This window comes from Chrysemys picta, chromosome 12 (assembly GCF_011386835.1).
Source record: "Chrysemys picta bellii isolate R12L10 chromosome 12, ASM1138683v2, whole genome shotgun sequence".
In the NCBI taxonomy this organism is placed as follows: domain Eukaryota; kingdom Metazoa; phylum Chordata; order Testudines; family Emydidae; genus Chrysemys; species Chrysemys picta.
In genome coordinates, this window is record NC_088802.1 from 8,352,633 (window position 1) to 8,379,589 (window position 26,957).

The window sequence follows — 26,957 nt, forward strand, 5'->3', positions numbered from 1 at the left end:
GAAATGCTTTGACTTGTTTGTGAGACGGCATCACTGACCTCATTCCCTGTTACAGTCTGACTGCCAGATCCCCAGCAGGGGTACAGCACTGTAGCTCTCTTGCAATGTACAGAGCTTTGCTGATTCACAGCCGCTGAGGATCTGGCCTTGATGGCTCCATTTCCCAAGGTGCTCAGCACTCACCAGTGGCGCCAGGGCTTCGGAGGGTCTCAGCTCTCATTTAGGTGCCAAAATAAGGGCCTAGCTTTTCAGGAGGGCCCAGCAGGTTGGGTGCTGAGTGAAACTGGCTGGGAATCTGCTGCCAAAATGTCTTTCCACTGGGGAAAATGAAACAAAATGTCAAAGTCAGTTTGACTTGAACCTGTGTCCAGTTGAGCTGCTGCAGTGCCTCATGGGAGTTGTAGTTCACTTCTCTCCTGCCCCCATTCTCCTCTATGGGCTGGAACAGACTACATTTCCCATGGTGCACAGCAGCCTCCCCTCTGGCTGAGTCACCACAGTGCACCATGGGAGTGCGACACAGACATGACCACATATGTCCAGGCATGCCCTGGCAGGTGTATTGCATCTGTGTTTGAGCATCGTCTCACTATTTCACCAAAAGGGGATCGTGTCGGTCTCTACTAAAAAAGAAATACTAGCTGGTTCTCATGGATATTGTGAATGTTTGCACAGGAAACATTTCTAGAGTTATGTAACATTCAGAATACTGGTTTCCAAAATTGGTGGAGAAGAACCTTATCACCTGAGGCTGGGGGGTCTCAAAGCTGACTCAATCAACACTGAGAACAATCGACATCCACAGACACATGTGGACAAAGTCCAGAGGAGAGCAACACAAGTGATTAAAGCTCTAGAAAACATGCCCTATGAGGAAAGATTGAAAAAAACAGGCTTGTTTAGTCTGGAGAGGAGAAGACGGAGGGAGGACATGATAATAGTTTTCACGTGTATAAAAGGCTGTTACAAGGAGGAGGGTCAAAAATTGTTCTCATTAACCCCTGAGAATAGGAGAAGCAATGGGCATAAATTGCAGCAAAGGAGGTTTAGGTTGGACCTTAGGAAAAACTTCCTAACTGTCAGGGTGGTTCAGCACTGGAATAAATTGCCAGGGAAGTTGTGGAATCTCCGTCATTGGAGGTTTCCACAGTCAACCTGTGGAACTCTTTGCTGGAGGATGTTGTGAAGGCCACAGGATTCAAAAAAGAACAAGATAAATTCATGGAGGATAGATCCATTGATGGCTTTTAGCCAGGATGGGCAGGGATAGTGGCCCTAGCCTCTGTTTGCCAGAAGCTGGGAATGGGCGACAGGGGATGGATAACTTGATAATTCCCTGTTCTGTTCATTCCTCTGGGGCACCTGGCACTGGCCACTGTGGGAAGACAGGATACTGGGCTAGATGGACCTTTGGTCTGACCCCGTATGGCCGTTCTCATGTTAACAGTTTAGACAAACACCTGTCAGGACTGGTCTAGTTATTACGTAATCCTGCTGTGAGCACAGGGGACTGGACTAGATGACCTCTTGAGGTCCCCTCCAGTCCTACACTTCTATCATTCTATGGCCCAGCCCTGTGTTTTCAGTCTGGGGCAGAAGCAAACTTGATTTCAAAGGTAAAGCTCTGGGACTGTATAGGAGAAGTGAAGCAGGTACAAACGTTACATGGAAGCAACAATTCTGCCAGCAGGTGTCTCATGAAAAGTGGATCCCAGCTCTCCGGAAGAACGGACAAGGCTCCCTCCTGCTGGGAGCAGGTAGCAGCGATTTACGCTGGACTCCTCGGGTTTCCCCGAAAGTGTCACAGGGAGTCCCTTGTTTGTAGTGGGAAGTGGAAACTGGCAGGGCCAAATCGTCCGAGGGTAGAGAGCCCCTTGCAAGCTCCACAGGCCTGTGAGTGAAGCACACGGTATTAGCTCAACAGTGCACGTTGACTCTTGCAGATCGCCCGAGGTGCCCGTACTGGCATTGGCTGGCTCTGGGCCTCACATTCGCTGGGAACATCGTGCTGCTGAGAGTTGTGACGGCGCTGGCTGTTCGGGGTGAGTGTGCCAAAACCGTGCGTTTGGGCTGCACAGCAACGCACCATGAACGCAGCACAAGTTGCTGGGCTCAGTGCAGGAATGGCCGGGTGGACTTCTCTGGCCCGTGCGATACAGGTGGTCAGACTAGACCAGGGGTGGGCAAACTATGGTCCGGGGGCCGCATCTGCCCCATCAGACGTTTTAATCCAGCCCTCGAGTTTCCGCCGGGGAGCAGGGTCTAGGGCTTGTCCCGCTCCACGCAGCTCCTAGAAGCAGCAGGATGTCCCTAGAATCATAGAATATCAGGGTTGGAAGGGACCTCAGAAGGTCATCTAGTCCAACCCCCTGCTCAAAGCAGGACCAATCCCCAGACAGATTTTTAGCCCAGTTCCCTAAATGGCCCCCTCAAGGATTGAACTCACAACCCTGGGTTTAGCAGGCCAATGCTCAAACTCTGAGCTATCCCTCCCCCGTAAAACTAATGGAGATATCCTATCTCCTAGAACTGGAAGGGACCTTGCAAGGTCATCAAGTCCAGCCCCCTCCCTTCACTAGCAGGATCAAGTACTGATTTTGCCCCAGATCCCTAAGTAGCCCCCTCAAGGATTCAACTCACAACCCTGGGTTTGGCAGGCCAATGCTCAAACCACTGAGCTACCCATCCCTATGCGTAGGGGCAGCCAGAGGGCTCCGGCACACTGCCTCTGCCCCAAGCGCTGCCTGCAACTCCCATTGGCTGGGAACTGTGGCCAGTTGGAGCTGCAGGGGTGCCGCCTGTGGACGGGGTAGCGCGCAGAGCCACCTGGCCGCGCCTGCATGGAGGAGCCAGAGGGGAGACATGCCGCTGCTTCCGGGAGATGCTTGAGGTAAGCGCCGCCAGGAGCCTGCACCCCTGACCCCGTCCCATGCTCCAACCCCTGCCCGAGCCCTGATCCCCCTCCCACCCTCCGAACCCTTCGGTCCCAGACTGGAACACCCTCCTGCACCCCAAACCCCTCATCACCACCCCCACCCCAGAGCCCAAACCCCCAGCTGGAGCCCTCACCCACCCCCGCCACACCCCTGCCCCAGCCCAGAGCCCCCTCCCACACCCTGAACTCCTCATTTCTGGCCCCACCCCAGAGCCCGCAACCCCAGCCAGAGCCCTCACCCCCTCCTGCACCCCAACCCCAATTTCATGAGCATTCATGACCCACTGTACAATTTCCATACCCGGATGTGGCCCTCGGGCCAAAACGTTTGCCCACCCCTGGACTAGACCATCATAATGCTGCCTTCTGACCTTGGAATGGATGAATCTATTACACTTCTGCACTCTAGGCCAGATTCTAACTGGTGCAACTAACTGGTGTTGCTCCATTCATTTGTACCAGCTCGGAGTCTGCCCCCATTGACCCCAATGGGACTTTGGCCAATTCACACCAGGTGGAGATCTGGCCTAGTTACTCCAATGGAGCGCTGGCTGATTCACCCCAGCCCAGTCTTTTCCAATCTTTGGCTTCCAACAACCACCCACAGAACAATTTTCTCCAAGGTTCCCTGAACCCATCACTGACCGGAGCCGTCCCAAAAACGATGGGGAACGAAACCTCAGCTCAGCCCAGTCCTAAAGGAAGAGGATGCAGTGACTTGGAGGAGTTCCGCTCTCGCCTGCGGCAACATTTGTGTTATACACAAAACAACCAGCCAGCAGGTAACCCCAGCTCATGCTGCCTCCCGCAGTCACTGTTACAGGCACTGATGGTTCCCAAAGCAGAGCCGCTCTCGCACCCCTTCTTCTCTCCCATCCCTTCAGATCTGTTTAATATCTCCAGGGACACTCAGCCTCAGCAGTGACAGCAAGTGGCCAGCGCAGGTAACTGCAGGCTTGAATCATTCCGGCAACTTTAATAGAATCCTGTAGTTTAGCTGTCATGGGACCAAGAGACGCTGAGATGGCCCCGGCCCCAACAAGTTCACAGCGTAAATAGACAAGACACTCAGAGGGAGAAACTGAGGCACAGGACAGGCCATGACCTGCCCAAGGACACAGCAGGCTAGTGACAGGGCCCAGAGTAGAACACGGCTCTTCTGAGCCCTAGGTCAGGGGTTCAACCACAAAACCAACCTTCATTCTAATGCCCACCAGAGCTCTGCGCCTCTATATTATCCTTCACCTGAAAGATGGCACCACCTGGGGAACAGCATCTGGTATGGAGTCAAGAGCCCCCCACTACTGAGTCACACACCCCTCCTCCCTGCTGCACAGCACCCCCTAGTTCAATGGGACCGGGGTGAGCCCTGACTGTGAGCGGAGAGCGCCCCCTACAGAGGCCCCCTTCCCACTCCCTGCAGCACAGCGTCCCCCAGTGCTGGGGCATTGGGGTCAGTCCTGCGTGTGAGCAGCTACGAACCCCAATCTCATTCCCTACAGCGTCCTCTGCTCCACATTGGGGCATTGCGGCCAGCACGGACTGCAGAGAGAGAACGCCTCCTACCGAGCCCCCACACTGCTCCCTGCAGCACAGCGCCCCCTGCTGCTTGGACATTGGGGTCCAAACCGACTGATCTTTTAGTCCTGCCCACATACTCACCCCGTCTCTGCTGCTAGGCCCCAGTCCTGGGTTCAGTAAAGCCCTGAGCATGAAGGCTCCATGCATCTCTGTAAAGGTGGTCAGCCCTGTTCAGAATGATCATTAATGACACCTCTCTTCCATTTCCCCCTCCAGAGAGTTCCAGCTGCAAACTCTGCCCCAAGGACTGGCTGCTGCATGGGGACAAGTGTTACTGGTTTTCTACAGCGATTAAAAGCTGGGAGTGGAGCCGTGACGACTGTTTAATGAAGAGAGCACAACTGCTAGTGATCGATGACTGGGAGGAGATGGTAAAGAACGTGCTATATTCAACTGCAGGATGTGTGTTGCTATTAATTACAGCTGGTCCAAAATCACAGTTTTCCCTCCAGTGGCAAATTAAAGAAACATTTTGGTACTTTTTGCAAGAAACTTTTGTTGTGAAAATGAAACCAACTTTTCGTTTCAGTTGTATACAACTGAAAAATGTTGAATTTTTTTCTCATTCCCCTCCCTTTTCTCCCCTATTGAATCCAACAGACTGAGTCATGTTCCTAGTAGATTTGTCTGCCCCTTGACCTTGACCACGTTGAGATGAGGTCCCATGTGCACAGCAACCAACTGAGCCAGCGAATCAGAGCATGTTCTGGTCACTCTGACATGTCGTCCATACACGGGACCAACATCAGGTGTGGATTGGACTTAACATCACATCCCCAGGGAGGACGTGGACCTGGCAGGACGGATCCCCGTTAAATCAAACACTGTGAGTGATTCCTCATTAGGATTTTGATCAGTCTACAATAAATAAACCAGTTAACAAGAGTTTTGTCCTGGATTTCAATGGGGCCAGGATTTCACACACACTGGTTTATGGTATAGGGCCCTAATCCTGAAAATGCTTCTAGACGTGCTTAATGTTAACTCTCCTTGAAGCCAATGGGGTGACTCACGTGAGTCAAGTTAAGCGAGCAGATAAGTCTTTGTGAGATTGGGGGCTCAATCTACATGTCCCATCAATCCTTGGCAGAGCTGGCTGTGAAACAGGACAAAGGAAAAAAATATCACCCCCCCTCTCGCATTTTTCATCAACATTTGAAATTAGATCCATTTCAAAATTCGGAAAGTTCCAACCAACTCTACAGTTGATTGGATAAAATGAAAACAATTCACACAATTTAGCCAATTTTGTGTGCCCATTTTCCCCCGACACACAGAAATGGCTGCAGTTTAAATGGAAATTGCAAAATTTGAAAAAAAATTGAGCCACTTTGATCTTTGACCTCTCTGCTGAACTTGCACCAAAGCCCAGTGGCTGTGCTCATTTCTGTTCTGGAGGAGACGCACAGCTACTATCGATCCTCTTCTCCAACTCTCAACACACGGACAGTGACTGTCCCCTTTGCTCTTTAGGTTCCCAGTTTCGGATCCTAAGCAAGAGAGTAACTGTGCCTCTGTGAAGAAAAACAAGATCCATTCTGAAATCTGCCAAACTGAGTTGAAATGGATTTGCCAGAAAGCAGCTCTCCTAGTTTAAGGAGCTGGATTTGTGAGCTCTGTTTGCACAGGAGGAATGTAAAAAGCTCTGTGTGTTTCATCTTTCTTTCAGCTATTAAAAACGACGGGTGAGATGCTCAGCCGGTGTAAATAGTATAAAAGTCAATGGAACGACACCAATGAATGACTGATTGGCGGGTGGGGGGAGGGGGGCACCGGAGGGAGGGTTGAGGGGAATCAAAACTATCAAATCCACGTAAAAGTAGAAAACAAAATTTAGAAGTGAAAATGGCCTATAGAAGTGGTCATGAAAAATCTCAACTCAACAGAAATGGTTCCTTTAAAAAAATTAATGACTTTGAAATTCTCTTGCATATTTTGACCAGCTCCAGGCCTGCTATGTTGTGGGATAACTCCACCAGGCCAGGTTAATTGTGGGAAGAAGGGATCCAACTCCCATCATTCCCCCTGCTGTAACCCAGAAATCCCCAGGCGTGTGGAGGATTCCCACAGGGATTATATTACAGTAGTAACTAGGCCAGGGGGTCTCAACTTTTTTCTTTCTGAGGCCTTCCCAACATGCTATAAACACTCCCGGGCCCGTTGGGGGGACGCGTGAGGGGGCTCCAGGCTTCAGCCGCTGGGCCGGGGGTGAGGGGCACAGCTCAGGCTTCTGCCCCGCAGGGCACTGAGTCGTCGGCCTCATGGGGCATCTGGGCTCAGGGCTTCGAACTTCAGCTGTGGAGCACCAGGCCTCGGGGCTCTGAGCTTTCTGCCCTGGGCCCAGCCAGTCTAATGCTGGCCTTGCTGCACTGATCCCCAGTTCAGAGCCACGGAACTAGAGGACCCAGCTGAGACAGGCCCCATTGTGCCAGGTGCTGCTGAACATACCAAGTGGAAGGAACAGCTCCTGTCCTGAAGCGCTTCTGATCCCAATAAGGCGGGAGGAGAAACAGAGGCACAGAGATGGGACGTGATTAGCCAAGCAGAGCAGAGGCAGATCTCCTGAGTGCCAGTCCAGATGGCCGCTGCGATCCTGTCCATCACTGAGACAGAAGAGTAGAACCAGAGTATTTGGGAGTCCACAGCCTGACATCCCAAGCAGCAACGACAGGGTGATTTGGCAGCCGTCTAGGCAGAGATTCAGGGAAGCAATTATTCAGACAAAGGAAAGGGGCTGTCAGAATCAGTAGCATCAACCAGGAGCAACTGCAGCACCTCGGAATCTAGGCTTATACACCTGCAAACACTAATCTAACCTTACGGCAGCGCAGACATGTTTAACCGCACGCTGACCTACAGAAGGGCACAGGAAGCTGCCTTCTGTCAACATGCTGTATGATGCCCTGCGGTGTGAACAGGTTTCAACACCCGCTGATGCCTCTGATCAGTCCACCCCGTTGTCCTCACAGTCACTGAGAGAACTGCTTCTCGTGCTGCTGCATTTCACTCCATGCACATTTGGTAGCATGTCTGAAAAAGTGGATGTGTAAATTAGGGTTACCATATTTCAGCAAGCAAAAAAGAGGACGGGAGGAGCCCCGCCCTAGCCCCGCCCCTGTCCTGCCCTGGCCCCGCCCCTACCCCACCCACTTCCCACCCCCATCAGAACCCCCAACCCTCCCCCCTGCTCCTTGTCCCCTGACTGCCCCCTCCTGGGACCCCTGCCCCTAACTGCCCCCCAGGACTCCACCCCCTACCTAAGCCTCCCTGTTACTTATCCCCTAACTGCCCCCTCCTAAGACCCCCTCAAATGCCCCCCAGGACCTTACCCCCTACCTGTACCCTGACTGCCCAAAACCTTATCCACACCCCCAGAAAGCCCGCCCCGAACTCCCGACCCCCCCCGTCTCTTGACTGCCCCCTCCACAACCTCCCTGCCCCTTCTCCGACCTCCTGGCCCCCTTGTTGTTGGCCTTTCTTCGCCTAATGTCTCGGTGAACTTGCTCAGGAACTGCCTGAGCCGCTGGGCAGCAGCGGGGGAGGAGCTCCAGACTGCCGGAGCCGATCTGCGATGCAGGGAGGGAGGGAGGGAGGGAGGGAGTGAGCTATGCTGCAGGGGGAGGAGGGGGAAGTGGAGGAGGGACTCTCTCTCGCTGTCGGAGCCCCATGTAAGTGGCACCATCCGGCTGCCCTGTTAGCCGCGCGTGCTCTGCATGGGGGGGGGGGAAGTCCGGACATTAACAAATTCCCCCCGGACGCTATTTTTAGTTCAAAAATCCGGACATGTCCGGGGGAATCCGGACGAATGGTAACCCTATGTAAATCATGTAATTCTCGTAGCACATAGAGACAGTAACTGAGATCAGGGTTCCCTAGTAGCAGGTTCTGCACAGACACACAGGGAGAGACAGTCCCTGTCCCAGCTGAGATCAGGGCCCCGTTGTGCCGAGCACTGCACAGACACACAGTGACAGACAGTCCCTGCCCCAAAAAGCTGTCTTAATAGACAAGACAGACAAACCTTCCCAGTTTTCTCCCCTTTGCAGGCCATTGCCAATATGGGTCACTCACAGAAGCACCTACATTCAAATGGGTTTATCCGATGCTTCCACATCCGAGCTGAGATTCGAATGTAAATGTTCCTGGCTCTTAGTCCAATGCTCAGTGCACTAAATCACACGGCCTCTTATCCAGTTTGTCACTATACACCCATCTACACTTCTTACTGGCCGGTGAAGAGATGTGAAGGGGAGATGAGCTCTAACTTCAGGCTGTGACACGAGGCTCACCAAAGAGACATGAGAATGAGTAAAGGATGATTAAGGACTATGTGCTTTATAGCAAAAGCCTCAAACTGCTCAGTCTGTTTAGCTTAACCAAGAGACGGTTAAAGGGGTGACTTGGTCACACTCTATAGGTGCCTACATCGATGAAATGTGATAATAGAGGGTTCTTCCATCTAGCAGACAAAGGTATAACAAGATCCAATGGCTGGAAGTTGAAGCTTGAAAAATTTGGACTAAGAATACAGTGCCTATTGTTGAGTGTAATTAACGATTGGAACAACTTACCAAGGGTTGCCTCAGATTCTCCATCCATGGAACATTTTCAATGAGAACTGGATGTTTTTCTAAAAGACGTGTCCTGGTTCAAACAGGGAAGTCCTATGACCTGGGTTATACAAGAGGCAGGAGTGCAAGTAGGGTGGTAGCCTCCAGTTTGCAGTACCGGCAAGAAATTTTTAGCAGGTATGGAGTACCGGAAAGACTTGGGGCTATCTCCTCCTCCTCCAGGGAGGGTGTGGGGCTGCGCTCTGCTCCTTAAAGGAATAGAACATGGCTAGGGAGGGCATTCATTCTTTATATGGCTTTAACAGCACAATACATATGCTAACAAACATAAACAAAGGCTTTGTTTACGTTTGTTAGCATATGTATTGTGCTGTTATGTTGGTCAGAAGTCCTCAAGAGGGGAGGGGTGGAGGGGGGATGGAAGGTGTTTAAACAGTGTTTTTGATTCTGTTTCTCCCCATTGGTCTGAATTATCCATGACATTCATACTGCATCACATCAAGTCCAAATCATTAGAGGAATGCCTCTGCTTGCACTGACCAGAGGATGTTTGAATTCTGATGTCAGCCCAGTTCTGCAGCCTGATGGGAATCAGGTGTTGTCCCCAGTGTACATAGAATTCTTCTTTGCAGCCAAACTAGTCTAACATGCATTTTGTTAACTGGACCTGGAGCAGCAAAACAAAGAAAACAAATGCCTCATTTCCCAGCTTTGTGAGTGAGAGAACTATAAGTGAAGATTATAATGCCGGACACTGATGGCCTTAAACCAGCTCCCTCAGGAATCTGCCAAGAACTTCGCTGAAAATATGTTCCTCATCTTAGCAACGGAGCTAAGACTTATCACACACCTGCCCACCTTTATTGGAATGACCCTCCTTCTGAGCCGACAGCTCAGGCATGGTCAGTTTCATCCAGAACAATTTACACACTTGGAACCTAATCCTGTAGATCCTTAATCATTTGATCAATCCCACTGAAGACAATGGGACTATTTGCATGACTATGGACCACTTTTGTGGACTGGTAAGAGTTTCAGGAGTCTGTTCCTATCAAGGAAGTTGAATCCCCCATTGAAATGCAATGTTTGGGTACAATACCAAAATGCAGTTTAGGATACAGTTCTACTTAAAATTTGTCTTTTAATAAGTCATACATATGCTGAAAGGCTCCTCACCTAACTCCCATATTCCATCTAAACAGACTGAATACTACATAGTTGGGGGGAAAGTGAGTAGTTAAGCATGCTGATGTTTGTATATACAAAGGGCAGTGTCGGAAGGGATGGGGAGGGTGGGGGCCCCAGGCTGGGGGCAGGACAGGGAGGAGTCACATGGAAGGTCATGTGCCCCTCCCTGTCCCTCCCATGAGGGCAATAGTGGCAAGAAATGATTTCTACTTGCACCACTGACAAGAGGTCAAACTACATGAGCACAGAGGTCCCTTCTTCTGGCTTTGTAAGCTATGAATTTTTCACAGGGGGAGTTTGGTGCAGTTATAATCTACTGGGACTCCCCCTGTGATACTAAAGATCTCTTGTCCCCCTCTGTGGGGAGCCGTGGATGCAGAAGGGGAAAGATGCTAAGTCTCAATTGTGGATTGATCCTTTCAGTCTGTCCCTGACCCGTCTGTGCCAGAGCAGTGACTCCCCTGCGCTCTGCTACCATCTCAGAGCCGCTCCCCATTCAGAGCCGGAAAGGCGGAAGTTGCCTGATTCCCTCTCCAGCTAGAGCAGAGTCTGTCACTGACACAATCAAACCCTCCTCCAAGGACTCAGCTCGCCCCCTAGTGGTCGGGTACCTTTCTGCAGTGAGTGTGACTCTAGATCAGTGGTTCCCAAACTTTAACAACCTGTGAACCCTTTTCACTAAAATGTCAAGTCTGGCGAACCCCCTCCTAAAAATGAATATTCCCAGGGATTTTCTCATTTACCTGAGTATAAATTATAAAAGCAGTGATCTTGGAAATACCACATTTGTTTTTATGACATGCTTATTACACACTATTTATTATTAATTATTATTAATCATTACAGTATTTTTATTACATTATGCAAACGGCACCACTCTTCCAAGATCTCACTTTCATAGCTTGTATCACTTTGAATAAGCCTGTTATAAGACAAGGCTCCTATGTTTCATCAAGGAGTATCAGATGTGAAACAGCATGGTTTTAAGAAGCCAACTCAAAGAGTTCCTCCTACACAAGCATTCAGGTCGTGAGCAGTCCAGGCAAACAACGCACGTTACAACAAAGCTTAAACTTGTTCTTCATAATAATAATAAAAACAAGACTAGCTGCCTATTTCATTTTAAAAAGAGCAAAAAATATCCACCTCCTTTTCCATTTCTGATAAGGAGTCTTGAAGTTTAAATCTCCTCAGTGTGATAGATCTGCTTGCTTTGATCTGCTGATCTTTTGGAAGTCCAGGGGCTCTGGACTGCTGGCCCTGTGCTGTCCGGGGTCCGGGGTCCCTAGGGACAGCTCTGTCCGCCATTAGGGATTTTTTTCCCCAACAACTCCCTGTAACATTTCGCAAACCCCCAGGGGTTCAAGAACGCCCAGTTTCGGAACCACTGCTCTAGATCCAGACACAGCTCACCCCCAGCTCATCCTGTCTCTGCCTGACAATCCCCAGAGAGTTGATTCTACTGCCTGTGTGCTGGGCTATGATGATTCACCTCACGGAGGCATTACTGGGAGCTGGTGATCCAGGTGGGGGGAGTCTGTGAGCAGGAAGGGATGCATCAGCTTTAACCCAGAGGAGGGGACGAGGGCTGTGGAGTGGAGCAGGGGCCTGTACTGGGATCTCACTTCCCCTGCGCAGATCCCCCTCACCCTGAGCTGCGACTCCACCAAGATCCAGGTTTATCTGGACTATGAAGGGAGGCAGGCAGCATTTTTTTATGCTAATACTTGGGACCCAATGTTCACTTTCCCACCAGCCTCTTTCTCCGGCAGACAATCCCCCCGTTCTTCTGGATGGGAATCGAGGGACTCCCTGCTTTGTCCACAACTCTGAGCCAAGAACCGGGGCTCATACCCTGTCCCCGAGATATGCCCCATGAAACACACTCCTGCAACCTCCAGCATCCTACTCTCTATGACCCTGGAGGACCCAGCCAGCCTCTCCCCTGGGAGCTGCAGCCGTGACCCATCCACAAAGCCATAGAGATAGTTATAAAGAGGGGCTGGGGAGCATCACTCCAGCCATCTCTCTGCCTGGGGGAGCTGTGTGAAGGGCAGAGAGGCCCTCTACGAGCTTGGAGACCAACTTTGCCAGGCGTGAAAAAATGCTGCTTTTAGCCTATTTTTACCTTCAACAAATCTCATCCTATGTATTGGGCCAAATTACCCCTTGGGTTTGTCCACAGTGAGAAAAGACATCATGGTTAAAAAAAATTGTATTTTAACTAACATAAAACTAAACACGACTATGCAGCTAGCACAGACACGGACAGTTCTGTTTAAAATCATGCTAGCTGGCCATTGGGCAGAACCAGCTCAGACATTTTTAAATACAGTTGTTAGTCTCTATACAAGGCACTAATGCTGTGATTTGCAAAAGAACCAAAGAGACTTAAGACTCATTGAGTTTCAGTGGAATTTGTGCTACTAAGTAATTTGGGGTGGGATTTTGAAAGCATCTAAGTCCTATTTAGTGTTTTGTGAGTCAACCCATTTTCTAAAACGATGCATTTTCGCAGGGTAGGTAAACTCCTGGTTTCACATTTGAGTCCCCCAATGATGACTGGGGCCTGGTAGGACCACCCCATTTGTAAGCCTAACTGGGGGAAAACGGATGAAAGTGTTACACTATCCTATAACTATAAATGTTGATGGGTAAAGGTGTAAAAGAAAGACAAACAGACCTGGTCAGTCTAAACAAAAAGGCCTACCGATATAACTCAAGGACTGTGTTAAGATCATGCCTGGAAAACAAGGAACCAAAAGTGGTCAGAAATTAGACCTAACTGGTGGACAAAATAATGAGGAGATGAGATATGTGACCCACCCTTCCCTTTTGGGATCCTTAAAAGAAAAGACTTTAGGAGGAAAAACAACGGCAATGTTGGCGTACAAAGACAGGAGAACAGCAAGTATCAGGGGGTAGCCATGTTGGTCTGTATCTACAAAAACAACAAGGAGTCTGGTGGCACCTTAAAGACTAACAGATTTATTTGGACATAAGCTTTCGTGGGTAAAAACCTCACTTCTAGTAAGTGCAAGCTTCACCATCACACCGTCTCCTGAGACTCTGGGGATCCACCATAACCTCATTGGGCTTTTGTTGTCCTGATCCTGAGAGATGTCCAGACCAGTGGGCTGGAGAGAGGGACCCAGATGACATTTCTACGCCTACGATCTCCAGCTAATTCCTAAACCGCAATGCGAGACTTTGTCTCCCCAACTCCATGTGCCTCCTTTTACTTCCTCACCTTACTTCTTTTCTTTCCTGTCCCTCTTCTTTTGCCTTCTGTTTAAAACTGTTTATTTTGCAACACTGCTGTAAGCCTGTGACAAAAAAAATCAATGCCCTATCCCAGCCTAACGCTGGTTTAAATTTGTCAGGTCTTGGAGTGGCTAATAAGATCTATGTCTGTGTTTCTCCAGCAGAGGTCACATGTGAGAGGTAACACCAAAGACAAAAGCTGCATTTTCTCTCGTTGCTGTTCTTTATTTTTACTTCTTGTGTGTGTTTTATTGTTTTGTCTTTTAGGAAGGAGCCGCTCAGACTTTAGCAGTAGCTCCAGGCTCTCTCAACTAACCTTTCCTGTCGTTCTCCCAAAGGAGGATAGTTATTAGCTTCTTTAATATCATATAAAGACTGTCAAACGGGGGTGGTGGGTTCTTTATAAAAAGACTGTACAGCTAAAGGGAAAGGGAACAAGCAATGCTGTTAAAATGAAAGTCTTAATACTTTCTATTTCAAATGCTTTAATTGGTTTCCCTTCTATTTGGTGCCTTTAATAAAAGCTTAAAGGGATTTTTAATTGCTATGGGTTTGCCATGGTACTAAGCAGGTTGAGATTTTTGTATACCAAACCCCGAACCTTGTTTAGTAAACTGTTCAATGTTGGACAATGATGAGCCCTTTTTAATCAAGGGTTCACATATTGCATTTAAATTAATATAACATTAATTCTATGGGGAATTTTCTCAAACCTTTGACAAGTAATGGTTTGCTATCGAGCTGATAAAATCTCCAGTTTCTATGACACCATCCGATAACTCATATCCACAATGCTGTTAAACTGTAGTTCTTGACAGCAGGAAATTTAGGAGCAGATCATATAAACTGAGTTGAATATAAAACTAAATATCCCAAGGGAAGCGACTCCCTTGACAGGGATGGATGATGACACTCTTAAAGGTACAATTCCCCATAGACACATGGCTCTGGTCAGTGGACTCCTGGTTTGGGACTCAGGTGATCTGGATTCTAGTCCCAGATCTCCTCACAGACTCACCGTGTGACATAAGCCCCCTGAGGAACCGACTCAGGCCAACTGTTTCCTTCCAAAAGCGAAAGTAAAGTGCAGTTTGAAATGGGAGGGAAAACGAGTCTTAAAATTATGGAGCTTTTGTAATCAATGTTCAATAGATAGAACAGGGACCAAATAGAAGGGGATTTTATATCAACATTATAGAATCAGAGGGGGAAAAAAGCAAAATCTCAGGAAATTTTACATCAATATTTCAATAAAGAGAAAACGGGCCAAATTTCATGGGATTTTATATCAATATTTGAGAATTGAAGGGGGAAAGGGACAAAGTCTGAAGCAATTTTACATCACTATTCAATGAAGCAAAAGAAAAGATCATCTGGTGGAACTCATTGCCAGGGGATGTTGTGAAGGCCAAAAGTATAACTGGGTTCAAAAACGAACTAGGTTCATGGAGGATAGGTTCATCCATGGCTATTAGCCAAGATGGTCAGTGATGCAAGCCCATGAAGCTGGGGGTTGGCCGACAGAAGATGGATCACTTGATAATTGCCCTGTTCTGTTCCTTCCCTGTGAAGCATCTGGACTGGCCTCTGTCGGAAGACAGGATACTGGGTTAGATGGACCATTGGTCTGACCCACTATGGTTGTTCTTATGTTCTTAAAATCTGAAGGAGTTTGCAACCCGTATTTGAAAATCAGAGGGAAAAGAAACCAAATCTGAACGGATATTTTATCAATAATTTCAATAATTGACCATTGGAGAGAAAAGGCATTTAATCTGAAGTGACAGTTATTCATAGAGGGTTTAACTCCCACCACATCGTCTGTCCATGATGTGGGGCAATAGTTCCGGCCAACTGTTTTCCTCCAAAACCAGAAGTGCCTGCAGTTTAATATGGGGGGAGACCCCCAGACCGAGGGGATATTTTCATCTGTATTTGAGAATTAGAGGGGAAAGGAGGCAAAATCAGAATGGATTTGAGATCAACATTCAAAAATAGATGAGTGTGGACAGCTGAAGGGATTTTAGAGAAATGTTTGATCATTTGAGACGTGTCAACATCTGAGGAGCCTTTTGATCAATATTTGATCATTAAACAAAAGAGCCGGAGCCGGCCCTGCCGCTCCCCAGGGTCACACTCTGTGGCTGGTTCCGGTTCAGTGTTAAACTCTTCTAACCTAACAGTTATTGCCAGTGAGGGCGGCTCGAGCTACACTTTAGCTCACTGCAAAATCCGCGATTTCTGAGTCACCCGGAGCGGAGCAGAAACCGCAGAGAGAAGGCTGTGGCTGCAGCTGCCCCCCCCGCAGGGCCTGTCACCCAATCCCATGACGGGACTGGACGGAATTTGCATGTTGTGGCCCCGCCCCGGAGCTCTATCGCAGACCATGTGCTTTTCGCGGCTTCCTCCAAAACTAGAAGTGCCTGTTGTTTAATATGGGGGGAGACGTGTCAACATCTGAGCAGCTTTTTGACGGAATCTGAGGGATTTCAGGTCAATATCTGAAAATATGCAGAAGGGTCAACAGCTGAGAGGATTTTAGATCAATATTTGCTCATTAGAGAGCACAGCTGACTCGCAGGGATTTTAGATCAATATTCAATAACTTGGGGGAAGGGGTTAAATCTGAAAGCACTTGCCACCCATAATGGGTAATTAGAGGCTAAAAAGACCAATATGTTGGGAGGCTTTTCAGTTGATAATATTATGTCCCTGTGAGAGGTCCCACTCGCCAGGGGCACAACCTGTGACTGGTTGTTGAGTCTAACTTCAGTGTTAACCACCAGTTTGGGGAGGATCTGCTCTTCTTTCTGCAGCCGGCCCTGACCTTGGCATTTCCAGTGAGGGCTGCTGGATCACAGCCTGTACATTTACTGCCACAAACTGTTCTAATGGTTCAGGCCAACTGTTTTCCTCCAAAACCAGAAGTGCCTGCAGTTTAATATGGGGGGAGACCCCCAGACCAAGGGGATATTTTCATCTGTATTTGAGAATTAGGGGGGAAAGGAGGCAAAATCAGAATGGATTTGAGATCAACATTCAAACATAGATGAGTGTCGACAGCTGAAGGGATTTTAGAGAAATGTTTGATAATTTGAGACGTGTCAACATCTGAGGAGCCTTTTGATCAATATTTGATCATTAGACAAAATAGTGACGGAATCTGAGGGATCTCAGATCAATATCTGAACATATGACAGAAGTGTCAGCAGCGGAGGGGATTAGCCACGTGGGTGACCCCCAGCCCTTGACCTCCGACCTGTGTACACATAGACCCTGTAATTCAGGGGTTCTCAAACTGGGGGTTGGGACCCCTCAGGGGGTCATGAGTTTATTACATGGGGGGTCACGAGCTGTCAGCCTCCACCCCAAACCCCGCTTCGCCTCCAGCATTTATAATGGTATTAAATATAAAAAAAAGTGTTTTTAATGTACAAGGGGGGTCGCACTCAGAGACTTGCTGTGGGAAAGGGGTCACCCGTACAGCAGTCTGAGAACCCCTGCTGTAATGGGTCTCCACGACGATGAAGCCCCGGTTGTGGGTGTCCGTGGTGGTGCCAGAGATTCCTGAGGACAAGTTATAATCTACTGGGACTGCCCCTGTGATACTGAAGATCTTGTCCCCCTCTGTGGCGAGCCGTGGATGCAGAAGGGGAAAGATGCTAAGTCTCAATTGTGGATTGATCCTTTCACTCTGTCCCTGACCCGTGTGTGCCAGAGCAGTGACTCCCCTGCGCTCTGCTGCCATCTCAGAGCCGCTCCCCATTCAGAGCCGGAAAGGCGGAAGTTGCCTGATTCCCTCTCCAGCTAGAGCAGAGTCTGTCACTGGCACAATCAAACCCTCCTCCGAGGGCTCAGCTCGCCCCCTAGCGGTCGGGTACCTTTCTGCAGTGAGTGTGACTCTAGATCAGGGATAGGCAACCTATGGCACGTGTGCTGAAGGCGGCACGCGAGCTGATTTTCAGTGGCACTCACACTGCCCCGGTCCTGGCCACCGGTCCGGGGGGCTCTGCATTTTAATTTAATTTGAAATGAAGCTTCTTAAACATTTTAAAAACCTTATTTACTTTACATACAACAATAGTTTAGTTCTACATTATAGACTTATAGAAAGAGACCTTCTAAAAATGTTACAATGTATGACTGGCACGTGAAACCTTAAATTAGAGTGAATAAATGAAGACTTGGCACAGCACTTCTGAAAGGTTCCCGACCCCTGCTCTAGATCCAGACACAGCTCACCCCCAACTCATCCTGTCTCTGCCTGACAATCCCCCGAGAGTTGTGTCTACTGCCTGTGTGCTGGGCTGTGACTGATTCAACTCACGGAGGCATTACTGGGAGCTGGTGCTGATCCAGGGGGAGGGAGTCTGTGAGCAGGAAGGGATGCATCAGCTTTAACCCAGAGGAGGGGACGAGGGCTGTGGAGTGGAGCAGGGGCCAGTACTGGGATCTCACCTCCCCTGCGCAGATCCCTCTCACCCTGAGCTGCGACTCCACCAAGATCCAAGTTTATCTGGACTATGAAGGGAGACAGGCGGCATTTTTTGATGCTAATACTTGGGACTCAATGTTCACTTTACTTCTGGCCTCTTTCACCGGGAGACAATCCACCCGTTCTTCTGGATGGGATTCAAGGGACTCCCTGCTTTGTTCACAACTCTGAGCCAAGAACCGGGGCTCATACACCATCCCCGAGACATGCCCCATGAAACACACTCCTGCAACCTCCAGCATCCTACTCTCTATGACCCTGGAGGACCCCGCCAGCCTCTCCCCATAGAGCTGCAGCCATGACCCACCCACAAAGCCATAAAGATAGTTATAAAGAGGGGCTGGGGAGCATCACTCCAGCCATCTCTCTGTCTGGGGGAGCTGTGTGAAGGGCAGAGAGGCCCTCTACGCTGGGCCTCTATGCGCTTGGAGGCCAACTTTGTCAGGAGTGAGAAAATGCTGCTTTTAGCCTATTTTTACCTTCAACAAATCTCACCCTATGTACTGGGCCAAATTACCCCCTTGGGTTTGTCTACAGTGAGAAAAGACATCCTGGTTTAAAAAAATTGTATTTTAACTAACATAAAACTAAACACGACTATGCAGCTAGCACAGACACGGACAGTCCTGTTTAAAATCATGCTCGCTGGCCATTGGGCAGAACCAGCTCAGACATTTTTAAATACAGTTGTTAGTCTCTATACAAGGCACTAATGTTGTGATTTGCAAAAGAACCAAAGAGACTTAAGACTCATTGAGTTTCAGTGGAATTTGTGCTACTAAGTAATTTGGGGTGGGATTTTGAAAAGCATCTAAGTCCTATTTAGTGTTGTGTTAGTCAACCCATTTTCTAAAACGATGCATTTTCTCAGGGTAAGTAAACTCCTGGTGTTCACATTTGAGTCGCACAGTGATGATTGGGACCTGGTAGGACCACCCCATTTGTAAGCCTAACTGGGGGAAAACGGATAAAAGTGTTACAATATCCTATAACTATAAATGTTGATGGGTAAAGGTGTAAAAGAAAGACAAACAGACTTGGTCAGTCTAAACAAAAAGGCCTACCGATATAACTCAAGGACTGTGTTAAGATCATGCCTGGTAAACAAGAAACCAATGAACCAAAAGTGGTCAGAAATTAGACCTAACGGGTGGACAAAATACTGAGGAGATGAGATATGTGACCCACCCTTCCCTGAACATCGATGGCGTGCCGCCGGACCAGCCGGTAAGTGAAGACTAGGCCCGAGTCAGCAACAGCAGGATGAAACAGCTCCCATTGACTAACATAGGAACTAATTCCTATAAGAATGGACTCTAAAGACTGATGACTTTGAGTCTCTGGTTCTGCTGCCAGCCTCCAGGAGCATCAGGTGCACCTGACACAGACTCGGCTCCATCCTCATGACCAAGATACCTGGCCAGTAACTTGGCATGAGCAACTTCTAGGCTGGTAACTATAACACCTATACGGAACTTAAATGAATGATTGTGTGAATGAATATCTCTCTCTCTCTCTCTCTCTCTCTCCCCCTCTCTCTTTCTCTCTCTATATATATATGTGTGTGTGTGTGTGTGTGTGTGTATGTATAAGAAATAAGTAGTCAAACAACGTTGTTTACTTTTATCTTTTGCTTTATCAGTATATTTACAATAAATGTGGCATCTTTGCCTTATCCCTCTTAATAAGATCCTGCTGGTTTTTATTCTATTGGTATAACATTTTGGTGGAGAATTGCGAAAGGGGGAATATTGGTAAAATGCCTTAGTTATTGTGAACATTGGTGTGCACACAGCCGGTTCTATAGAGAGCAGTTCTATTTTTGGTTAACCAAAGCCTACTGACCTCCGGTGGGTAGAGGCTTCATAAAAGAGCTCATAGAAACTTTAAGCTACAATTAATCTTATCCAAAGTGTTCACTGAGAAATCAGGGGTAACAAGAGCCCCCTGGGCAAGGTAAAGCTGCTCGCTGAACGAGATCAGGGGTAGCAGGATAAGATAATTTAGGCTGTGTCACTCGCTGCAAGGGTTCAGGGGTGACAAAGGAAACTATACACGTGATAAAAATGTTTAAGAAAAGACAAGGGAGAACAGTCTCAGAGGGAGGAATGGAGTTTGAAGGAGCTCCAACCTCACCATTTGTAAAAGAAATAACACCCTTTAAACAAATCCTTCAGAGATATGGGCACAGTCCTTGGACTGAACAAGCCCTTGCAGATGCTTGCTCTATTTCAGACCTGGAGGATAGATTGGCCCACTATATCCTCATATGTAAACCCCCAAATGCAGCAAAAAGAGACGCTGCAGGGATCTGGCTGCTGTTGGAGGCTTGTAATGACAGCTACCTCCGCCTAACAGCCTGTACAGAGGAAAACTTTCTGTTTCTCGCTCTGATCCTGGGAAGGATTTTTATATTTGGTGGATGAACTCTCGGTGGTAAAAGTCCGAGCAATACAGAGGGAAGCTTAGCGTCTCTCCCTCTGGCCCAAAGTGGGTTAAAATCATAAGATACAAACCTTGTTCTGTTAAACCAAACTCTGAAGAATATAGGAGTTTGGGCAGTGTAGTGTGGTTTATGTTTGTTTGTTTGTTTTGCTTTGTTTTGTTTTTCTTGTGAATGATATTGTGGTCATTTCACAATATTGAAAGAAATGTTTAAGGAAAGGGACCAGGAAGGGTGGGGGCTGGTTGAGAAGCCCACCCTCCTTGCTAAATTGGTAGTGGAACAAAGCTTGTGCCCATGGAAAGGAAAGGTTCATTGGAAAAAGCAGGATCAGGCCCAGACAAGCAGGCAAGCAACAGATAAAGAAATTGGTTGGAAGCCTTAAGGGCATAGTGGCAGGAGTAAGAAAGCAATAAGTGCAGGCATGAATCCCTGGAACAATACTTAAAATGGTAAAATCTAATTGATAAAGGTGTCATTTTGGGAGATAAACAGTAATTTAAGGAAAGACCCTAAAAAGTTAACTCTACAGAGGCTGAACAGAATTAAGCAGTTAAACTTTGTGAAAATGCTAAAAAGTACCATGTTAAAAAGAAAAGAAATTCTTGGTTCCTTTGCAGCCATTCTGAAGAAAAAATGGGCCCTTTTCCAAAGGAATGTCTGTAAATAATCCAGGTATTTGAAATAATTTGACTATGAACAATTTAGTCAAATTTGTTAAAAACATGAGGGGATTCTATTGAAACTTAACTGACCCAAATGTATAAAGGGAATATAATCTATGTACAGCTATGTAAAAACAGCAATGTAGAAAAGATGTTAAGGGAAAGAAAATGTGTATGTATCTATTTGTCTGTGGAAATATGTAAAGTTCTAAGAACCTAAACCAACACATCTGGTTTGTAAAACTCCTGTTTTGTAGGTTTAAGATAAATTAGTTTTGTTTTGTTTTTAATGTGTAACAAAATAGCAAATGAGAGCTGTAGTAAAAGAATAAGAAATTAACAGTGCCCCTCTGAAGCAACAGCAGGGGTGAGGTGCACAAAACAAAAAGAAGCACTGCTAGAAACACTGAGCCTTAAGATGGCTCTGTGTAATCAGACTGTTACTTTGACGAGGGTACATGAAAACTCTGTAAAAACAAAAGGAAGCAGCTGCAGTTTGGCTTCTATGGAAGACCTGTAACAAGGTATTCCTTCAATTGGCTACATGCAAAAATAAAAAACTGCACCAAGATTTACAAGCCTCTGCTGCAAAAGCAGAGAAATAAAATGTATGTCCAGCAGTCACACTAGAACAGAGGATAGCACAAGCCCAAGCACACCCCCCCCCCGGAAGAATTGGATACCGTGGGTCAGGAGAGACATATTTGGTACACCGATGGCAGTTCCATGGTGGTGCACGGTAAAAAGAAAATCAGATATGCAGCCATCATTTTAGAAGAGGAGGTACTAAAGGGGTATTTGGATCATGGCTCAGCACAACATGCTGAACTCCATGCCATATACCCAGTCCTAAAACAATATGAAACTGAGAACTGCCCCAAGACTGTATACATCTATGCTGACAGCAATTACTGTGTAAATGGGGTGCAATATTGGATGTTTGATTGGCAGAGGAACAATTGGAAAGCCGCAGGCGGGAAAGAGATAGCATATATAGAGAATGGAGATGGATTTATGCCTGGGTTACCTCTCATCCCAACCAGCTTAAAATCAAACATGTCAAGGCACATGGAAAAGGCTCTGCAGCTGAAACAGTATGGAATAACCGTGCTGATGCCATAGCCAGAGATTATGAAGGGATAGCAGCGGTGACCCGAAGGCAGGAAAAGGAGGTATTAGAAGCAGTCCGCGTCCCAGGAAGGATTGAAAGGCAGGAACTGGTCATAGCTCATCAGTTCATGCATGAAGGAGTGGAAGGGATGCTGGGAAGGTTAAAGCAAGTGGCAGAATGGAAGGGGATGAGAGATGATGTGGATACGTGGGTCAGGAATTGTATACAGTGTGCCAAAGATAAAGCTTGTCCTCCACACCAGCCTCAGATGCTACATCAAAGAAGGCTGGGACCCTGGCATAGAATCCAAATTGACTTCATTGATAAATTGCCAAGGAGTAAAGAAGGATTTCGATATCTACTTGTAATCATAGATTCCTTTTCAGGTTGGGTGGAAGCTTTCCCTACTAGGAACAATAGCGCCCGCACAGCCGCTAAGAAACTATTCTCTGAAGTGGTTTGCAGATATGGGACTCCCGAGATTATCGACTCAGACAAGGGAGGATCCTTTGTGGGAGACATATTTACTCTACTGCTTAAAGCATTAGGGGTTTCACACAAACTCCATGTCCCATACAGACCGCAGTCTTCAGGACAAGTATCTCCAGGCCATGGCAAAATGGCTGGAGATTTTAAAACAGAAAATTTTTTCTAGATGGAGTGTTAACGCCCTTTTACTGAGAGAAAGTTAGGATTTACACTCACAAGAAATGCACCACTTAATTAGCATTTGTGCAGCCCCGAGTACCAAACACACTGTGGCAGAGACCAAGCAGGTTCTGCCAGGGTGAAAGCACTGTGCTAATTTGTTTCCAAGCTTCTATCTTTCAGGCTCTGAACCAGAACATCAAAAGAGCTGGTACCAGCTGAAGAGTTATAAAATACCATGGTTACAGTGTCATGACAAAGTCTGTGTTCAGTGTTCTGTGTTGCATGTTCTGTGTCTGTCTCTAGTGGTGTCCTGTGCTAGCATTGGGTCTAGAAAAAGAGGGGATACTACACTAGACAGGGCAAATGTCTTTTCTTCTCTCTACTTCTCCCATATCCATCCAACTTATCAATCACCACGTGTCCAAAAGACTTTGGTCCCCAGTGCATCAGGTTTATTTTTTTGTTAGGTTCTCTAATAGTCATTTTGTTGTTAATTTTTGTTATTGATACATTTGTATTGTTAGTTACATTTGCTTGTACTGTTAATTCCACACTTTCCTCTATGCACTCTGTATTCTAGTTCCCCAAGCCCTGAAGGGTAGTTCTTGGGCCCCCATAACCTGTAAAACCTTAGCCCATGATTGCAGGGTCCCACCTTTCAGGTCCCCAGAAACCTCTTAAGAACAACTGTTAGAAATAGGGGATTCTGCATTAAAAAGGTCCTAACCTCAGTAACTTTTATTGTTTGATGACTATTGCAGCATCAAAATTGGACCTCATTTTATTTGTCAATGTACCTAATTATTGTAATGGTTTTAGGTTTTATTGTATTCCCAATTATTATAATTAATTGTTTGCATTTCTGTTTATATTATATCTGGTGTTTGGTCAATTGTAATGATTTTAGTTATACTCACCTGCTTATAATTGTTTGGTTTGTTTACAACAGATCACCTGTGCCCTACAACGACAACTACTGTACTGTAATGATCATAGATCAAGGGGCGGAGTGTTGTAGGAGCAGCACTGATCTGTATGCAAACGGCTATAGCTATGGGATGCACTGAAATGCAGATACTTGCCCTATCTACCTTGGAACACAAAATGTTTTGGGTAACTTTGGGTAATATTAAGGTTTTAATGCATTTGTTAAAACAAAGGAAATGATCTCTGTTTGATACTTACCAATATGACTGGATGCAGTATGTTTCCAGCACTGTGAAATCAGACTTGTTAATTGGGAAAATAATTGTAAAAATAGCATACCAACAGTCTCTGGAGGCAAAGGTGTGGAAGGTTAGCCCACTCCCCTTATTACACATGGGATCATTCTGGCTGCCTCGGACCTCAAGCCAGTGGGCTGGGGAGGGAGGAAAACTATTGGACACTAGAGGTTGTACCAAATGGACTCCTCAAAAGTGGGTATGCCTCACCTTACCTGTTGCCCCAGAGCCTTGTAGTAAAGATGTTTCATTGGGATCATGTATGTGGGATGAATTGGACAATGACACCTGTCATAACTATAAAGGGAAGGGTAACAGCTGTCCTGTGTACAGTACTATAAATCCCTCCTGGCCAGAGACTCCAAAATCCTTTTCCCTGTAAAGGGTTAAGAAGCTCAGGTAACCTGGCTGGCATCTGACCTAAAGGACCAATAAGGGGACAAGATACTTTCAAATCTTGGGGGGGGAAGGTTGTTGTTTGTGTTCTTTGTTTGGGAGTGTGTTCGTTCTTGGGACTGAGAGGGACCAGACATCAATCCAGGTTCTCCACATCTTTCTAAACATGTCTCTCCTATTTCAAACTTGTAAGTAAATAGCCAGGCAAGGCGTGTTAGTTTTCCTTTGTTTTTCTCAACTTGTAAATGTACCTTTTACTAGAGTGTTTATCTTTGTTTGCTGTACTTTGAACCTGAGACTAGAGGGGAGTCCTCTGAGCTCTTTAAGTTTGATTACCCTGTAAGGTTAATTTCCATACTGATTTTACAGAGATGATTTTTACCTTTTTCTTTAATTAAAAACCTTCTTTTTAAGAACCTGATTGATTTTTCCTTGTTTTAGATCCAAAGGGGTTTGGATCTTGATTCACCAGGAGTTGGTGGGAGGAAGGAGGGGAATGGTTAATTTCCCCTTGTTTTAAGATCCAAGGGGTTTGGATTTGTTTTCACCAGGGATTTGGTGAAGGTTTTTCAAGGTTTCCCAGGAATAGAATCCCTTGAAATGGTGGCAGCCGAACCAGAGCTAAGCTGGTAGTTAAGCTTAGAAGTTTTCATGCAGGCCCCTACATTTGTACCCTAAAGTTCAAAGTGGGGATCCAGCCTTGACATGGTGGTAGAGCGGTGGGATCATTTTAAACCCAAAAGCCAGTGAGATTTTTTTTTCCTTCTAGCTGCTTGGAAAGCCCAGCTGGAGGTAGATAGATGCATATCTTATCTCTCCTTGCCTGAAGGCAGAGGTGTTAAGTTTTTTTAACAGGTCCTTTGTTAAGAGAAGGGTTCAATTAGCAAACTTGACTGGTAAAAGGACTTTACAAGCTGAATTGTTTTTTTTTTCTTTTTACATCCTCCGGAGTAGCTAGTTAGAAAGTCTCTGTTAACTCAGCAACAGCCAGAGCTGAGAGCTTCCCAGTTTCAGCCAACTGCAGAGGGGGTTACCCAGCACAAGAAAACAGGAAAATGACTACCAAAGAAGTAGCTAACAAAATAGAACTGGCCAAACTAGAAGCAGAAGAAAATGAAAGAAAACATCAGAGACTGCTTCAGTTAACAAAACTCGAGACAGAGCAGAGAGAAAGAGAAGAAAAAGCCAAAGAGGAGGCCCACAAGAGAGAGATGGAGCTGAAAGAAAAAGAGATGGAGGAGAGAGAAAAAGAAAGGAAGCATGAACTGGAAGTAGCAAAGGCTAAGCAGGATGCACCAGCCAATGCTAACAACCCCCCTCCAGGTACCACTTCCCATCCCAGAAAATTCCCCACCTACAAGACAGGCGATGATACTGAGGCCTTCTTAGAAAATTTTGAAAGGGCCTGCCTTGGATACAGCATCGCTGCAGACCAGTACATGGTAGAGCTGAGGCCGCAGCTCAGTGGACCCTTAGCAGAGGTGGCGGCTGAAATGCCTAAGGAACACATGAACAGTTATGAACTTTTTAAAAACAAGGCCAGACTCAGAATGGGGCTAACACCCGAGCATGCCCGTCGGCGGTTCAGAGCCCTAAAGTGGAAACCCGATGTGTCATTTACCCGGCATGCCTACCACATTGACAAAAATTGTGATGCCTGGGTATCAGGAGCAAATGTTCAATCTCTGGAAGATCTACTTTCCCTAGTAAAAATGGAGCAGTTTTTAGAGGGTGTTCCTGAGGAAATAGAAAGGTACATCCTAGATAGGAAGCCCAAAACTGTAACTGAGGCGGGGGAGATTGGAGCCCAATGGGTGGAGGTGGCAGAAAAGAAAAAAACTAGTAGCAGTTGGAGCGAATATCAGAAGGGGCAAGCCGAAACAAAACCTTACCACCGGGGACAACCCAAGGCCCCACCCACATCCCAAGGGAAACCCCAGACGCCTTCTCACCCCACCACACCAGTCTCCACCAACCAACATCGTCCCGGTGATACCTTAGCAGGGCGATGTTTTAAATGTAATGAACTGGGACATATAAAGGCTCACTGCCCCAAGAACCCCAACCGATTACAGTTCATTACACCCCAATCACACCAAAGATCCCCAAACCCAGATGCCTCTCTCATACCCTCGGAGCGAAGGGAAACCTTGAGAGTGGGCGGAAAGAAGGTTACCGCTTGGAGGGACACTGGGGCTCAAGTGTCAACTATCCACCAATCCCTAGTGGACCCCAAACTCATCAACCCGGAGGCTACAGTGACAATTCAACCTTTCGTGTCACAGTCTGTAACCTTGCCTACAGCCACGTTGCATGTCCAGTACAAGGGCTGGTCAGGAATGTGGACTTTTGCAGTCTATGACAATTATCCCATTCCCATGCTGCTGGGGGAAGATTTGGCCAACCATGTGAAGCTAGCCAAGAGGGTGGGAAT

At 47.0% G+C, this 26,957-nt stretch overlaps 1 long non-coding RNA gene across 2 annotated transcripts; it reads left to right on the top strand.

Annotated features, from left to right (window-relative positions):
* The first annotated feature begins 1,589 nt into the window (after positions 1-1,589).
* On the top strand, positions 1,590-6,154 carry LOC122173403 (uncharacterized). Of its 2 annotated transcripts, XR_010591998.1 has the most exons (4): positions 1,590-2,042; positions 3,559-3,717; positions 4,733-5,342; positions 5,990-6,154. It is a non-coding gene; the product is annotated as an uncharacterized LOC122173403 (long non-coding RNA). The 2 variants fall into 2 exon arrangements; XR_010591997.1 differs by lacking the exon at positions 1,590-2,042 and having other exon boundaries at positions 3,298-3,717.
* Positions 6,155-26,957: the final 20,803 nt, after the last annotated feature.